We start from the raw sequence: 5,647 nt of genomic DNA on the forward strand, positions 1-5,647 counted from the left end.
CATCTTAACTTCAGCATATGCAGTATGGTGTATACTATTTGTTTTGATGCAATCATCAGGAGAAATATTAGACATACATGACCACAGGGACATGAACTGAAGTTTTGTAGTGTCGAAAATTGTAGAAAACTTGGCCCTTGTGGGTAAAGTAATGACGTAATTCTTCTGGTGACCTTAAATAGCCAACTGAATCAAAGTAGTAAATGGTATTCAATTTTTATTTAACAGACATAACACAGTGACTCCTATACCCTCCTGCAACATCTAAATTAACGATTACACATTCTCTGGATTTCCACGTCATCTTTGGCAATGTATCCCATACAAACACACTGTGCAATCTTGGGATTTTGAGTTTTCTCATAAGTTTAAGGAGAGCTATATTTGTAAGCAGTGTGTCTGGAATTATCACTATTAGTTTTAATGAGCAGCTGTTCCCTGTATGATTTTAAATATAGTTCTTTACGGATAGCAATGTCCTCTATTGTCATACGTCGTATGTCTTACAGCTTCCTGTAGTTACTTCTCTGTTTGCTTTTTCTTCCTAATTTATGCCTCAAATACCTTTCCCGGCTGCCACCGCTGTCTATATGTAATTTTTTAAACATGCCAAAGGTTTCTCTCGTTTTTTGTGAATGACAAACTGCATTCATAATACGCCTAAAATATGTTTCAGCACCCAATATAAGTTTGGCACACATTGCTCTATCGACTGTGAATGCAGCAATACATTGTTCTGTACCAGTGTACTTCCTTCAATGTTTCAGCTTAGTTTTATCAGGTAATATTCGGCCTGCAATGGGACGATCCTTATTTGTAGTGCAAGCAATACTGTGCTCCTTTCATGCATCGTCTAGTATATTAATTCCCTTACCTCCATTAGCTAGACGCTTTTTCAGCTTCGTTCCAAGTCCACAGAAGTTGTACCCAGGGATATGGAGTTCAACTGGTTGGTTATTGTGAATACCACTTTCAGATCTTCTGATGCCTTTCCTAGCACTCATGTCACGGTACTGCATGGCTTGAAGTTTGCGTGTCCTGTCATACAGTAAACTGTGAGCTTTCACCCAAATGTTTTATTTTGATGCGAAATTGTGCCATTACGCTAGTATCTTCTCCCTGACATCGATAACTGTTAGATTATGGTCAATAATCCAGATATATTCGTCAATAACATGTGGTAGAATGTCTAGCTACCTGTATAATCAATGAAGATTAAATTGGATCCAGATCTGGATTTTGATTATCATGATATACTGGTCAATAACCAGCTCAAATGGAAGAATTTTGAGTTTTGGTTTATTCTATATCGTTCCATTACTGCTTTGAGATGCCTACTGTAAAATTCGTCCTCATGGCTGGTTTGAAAGTTGTCAGGATACCAATTTACTCTTGTCTGCAGCAACTGTTCAAACACCTGCACAACTTCCTTCCCCTTCTTTACCCTCTTAGGCAGAGCCCATACAAATCTGGAATACATGTTTACGACCATTGAAATCTACATGACCCCTGTATTTGATCGTGAATATTCTCAGATATCTACAAGATCAGCCTGCCATAAATCATTCAACTCTTGTAATATCGTATGTCTGTGCGGGAATATTTTGTGCACTGACCGGAATAGCTCATGCACAACTGTCTCCGTAATTACACAGTGATACATCTTTCTCGAAGCTCTGGAATGATTGATATCATTTCATTCATATGACCTGTATTCCCAGCAGCAGCCGATGCTGTGAGTACTGATACTCATGCTACGATTTCATTTGGGTCATCGTAATATATGTCCTCCAGAGGTAAAATGTTTAGCCTATCATGGTGAACTTCAGTCCATGTTTAGCGAAGGCAATAGAATGGAAAGTGACATTAAGCCAAGGATCACAGTGGCAAATTAATCAAATTTTGGCTTATAAGAATTCCTATGTATTAGAGCCGTTTCGAGATTTTTTTTTAGTCAGACTATACCAGACCGTAATTCTCCTGGTGCATCTACATGCACTCCGTCTTCAGGCCGCGAGTGGCCTACCGGGACCATCCGACCGCCGTGTCATCCTCAGTGGAGGATGTAGATAGAAGGGGCATGTGGTCAGCACACCGCTCTCCCGGTCGTTATGATGGTATTCTTGACTGAAGCCGCTACTATTCAGTCGAGTATCTCCTCAATTAGCATCACGAGGCTGAGGGCACCCTTAAAAAGGGCAACAGCGCATGGTGGCCTGAATGGTCACACATCCAAGTGCCAACCACGCCCGACAGCGCTTAACTTCGGTGATCTCACGGAAACCGGTGTATCCACTGTGGCAAGGCCGTTGCCGGTGCTTCTATATGGGTCTGAAACATTTACATTAAGGAAAGGAGATGAATAAAAACTGCTTGTCTTCGAGAGAAAGGTATTAAGGAAAGTATTTGGTCCCAGTAGGAACTTCACTCATAGGACTAGAGGAAACTGAAAAGTTCAAATTCGGCAGAGCTATACTCACAAGCTGATATTGGGCGAAGGATGAAGAAAAGAAGGTTGATCTGGGCAGGACATCTATTTAGGATGAATGAAGAAAGACGAATCCGAGTAGCATTTTCAGGATCAGTGGAAAGCAGAAGAGGCTGAGGAAGGATATGTAGAAGATGAAACGATGGTATGAACATCAGTATAAAGGCTAGGGACCTGAGAAAAGGAGAATGGACCAGGAAATCCTGGAACAGAAGTGACCGGTAAATATAGAGAACGCATAAAGTCTTAGAGGTCACAACAACTATTAAGCAGTATAGAAATAGAGTTTCATTAAAGTTGCATGACTACTAATGCGTAAGAACTTGGAAAATTAGTAACTGTGTAATCAAGGGTGACACAGTAACGTTCAAAGTGTCAAATTACGGAACCTCTTGAGACACACCTTTGGGTATAGATACTGATGTCGGCAACATCATACTGCTCCAATAAAATAATTTGGTTTACATTTAATTAATCAAATATGGTTTGAAATTTGCCAAGGGAGAATAACTGGTGAGGTGAAGTGGACTGATAGACTAAAGAAGGAAGAAGCAGTAAAGAAAGTAAGTGACGAACAACGTAATTGAACGTAATCAAAAAGAGGATTTCTCTGTTGTATTATATACTGAAGAACCAAAGAAACTGGTACAACTGAGTAATATCGTGTAGCACGCAGAAGTGCCGCAACACGACGTGGCATGGACTCGACTAATGTATGAAGTAGTGCTGGAGGGAATTGACACCATGAATCCTGCAGGGCTGTTAAAAAAAAATGGCTCTGAGCACTATGGGACTCAACATCTTAGGTCATAAGTCCCCTAGAACTTAGAACTACTTAAACCTAACTAACCTAAGGACATCACACACACCCATGCCCGAGGCAGGATTCGAACCTGCGACCGTAGCAGTCCCGCGGTTCCGGAATGCAGCGCCAGAACCGCACGGCCACCGCGGCCGGCAGGGCTGTTCATAAATCCGTAACAGTACGAGGGGGTGGAGATCACTTCTGAACCGCACGTTGCAAGGTATCCCAGATATGCATATTAATGTTCATTTCTTGGGAGTTTGGTGGCCAGCGGAAGTGTTTAAACACAGAGGAATGTTCCTGCAGCCGCTCTGTAGCAATACTGGACTATGTCGTATTGTTCTGCTGGAATTTCCCACGTCCTTCGAAATGCACACTGGACATGAGTGGATGCAGGTTATGAAACAGGACGCTTACGTACGTGTCACCTGTTAGTCATTTCTAGAAGTATCAGGGGTCCCATATCACTCCAACTGCACGAGCCCCACACCCGTACACGTCCATACGCTCGATACAATTTGAAACGAGACTCGACCGACCAGGCAACATCTTTCCAGTCACCAACAGTCGAATGTTGGTGTTGGCGGACCCAGGCGAGGCGTAAAGCTTTGTGTCGTGCAGTCATGAAGGGTACACGAGCAATTTGCCGAAGGTTTGGACTTCTGTCTGCCTGTTGATTGACGCAGACCGCCGACAGTTGAAGAGGGCGTAATGTGTAATAGACAGACATCTATCCAGACCATCACACAGGAATTCCAAGCTGCATCAGGATCCACTACAAGCATTATGAGAGTTAGGCAGAAGGTGAGAAAACTTGGATTTCATGGTCGAGCGGCTGCTCATAAGCCACACATCACGCCGGTAAATGCCAAACGACGCCTCGCTTGGTGTAAGGAGCGTAAACGTTGGACGATTGAACAGTGGAAAAACGTTGTCCGGAGTAACGAATCACGGTACACAATGTGGTGACCCGATGGCATGGTGTGGATATGGCGAATGTTCGGTGAATGCCATCTGCCAGCGTGTGTAGTGCCAACAGTAAAATTCGGAGGCGGTGGTGTTATGGTGGGATCGTGTTTTTCATGAGGGGGGGTTGCACACCTTGATGTTTTGCGAGGCACTATCATAGCACAGGCCTGCATTGATGTTTTAAGCAGCATCTTTTTTCCCACTGTTGTAGAGGAATTCGGGCATGGCGATTGAATCTTTCAACACGATCGAGCACCTGTTCATAATGTATCCTACAGAACACGTTTGGGATGTTTTGGAACGCTGACTTCGTGCCAGGTCTCACCAACCGATATGTAAACCTCTCCTCAATGCAGCACTCCGTGAAGAACGGGCTACCATTCCCCAAGAAACCTTCCAGCACCTGACTGAACGTATTTGTGCAAGAGTGGAAGTTGTCATCAAGGCTACGGGTGGGCCAATACCAAATCCAGTGTGCTTGAATATTTTGATTCTTAGGTCCATTTAGCGGCAGCGAGACGTAAGTTCTTCAGGTGTCACAAGCTGTAGAACGCCAAATCATACGGATAATTGATTCGGTGATAACGAATGTTATCCAGGGACTGTAGAGTTGTGTGCACTAATCAGGACTGCTAACAGCCTTACGTAGCTTGATGAGCCAGTGACGTCATATTATAGTATGCGCCAGATGACACCCTCTGCATGGACTTTCTGAAACTGAAAAACCCTTAGTTAGATACACGTTTGCCCATCATGAACGCTTTCGGCAAATCGTTTCATTCGGTAGCAGCTCTTCAACAGCCGCTCAAAATTTTTACTGACAGGACAACCCGTAGACCACCATCACCAGCCAAGGCGGATCGACAGATGGTATAAAACGAAAAAGGGACCGAAACGCCGGCGTCAACAGTTGTCATCGTGTAGCCAGTGTTTTATATCACATCCCTGTCAACAATGTCATTTTTGCAGGGCGAAGTGTACAACGTGAGGGAAGCCTGGACATCAAACAGAAGTGTGTCACTCATTGTCAAAAATGTCAGTGGACCACAAGAGGGTCGATCCGCTGGAAGATGGAACAGCGACTGGAGACAAATTTTCGTAGACATAGCATATATAAAATCAATGTTCCCAACGACCACAAACATTATCTCCCTGACAATCCACTTTGATGTTGTGCTACTCAGTTTTAAATTAAACACAGGATCTGCAACCATCACTGACTGGCAGTCTGATGAGTAGATGGGCTTCAAAACCCTCCAATCTGTGGAATTTCAGATGAGAATTCACTGCAATGGCCTCGCACATTTTTCGGAACAATTCACTGCGAAGGTCCATTACGGCATCCACACAACCAAGACCTGCTTCCTTGTAGTGAACTGTCCAAG

At 43.5% G+C, this 5,647-nt stretch overlaps 1 pseudogene; it reads right to left on the minus strand.

The window, feature by feature from the left end:
* Positions 1-2,196: 2,196 nt before the first annotated feature.
* LOC124723769 lies at positions 2,197-2,314 on the minus strand (annotated as a pseudogene).
* Between the last annotated feature and the right edge of the window lie 3,333 nt (positions 2,315-5,647).

This window comes from Schistocerca piceifrons, chromosome X, assembly GCF_021461385.2.
Source record: "Schistocerca piceifrons isolate TAMUIC-IGC-003096 chromosome X, iqSchPice1.1, whole genome shotgun sequence".
Classification (NCBI taxonomy): domain Eukaryota; kingdom Metazoa; phylum Arthropoda; class Insecta; order Orthoptera; family Acrididae; genus Schistocerca; species Schistocerca piceifrons.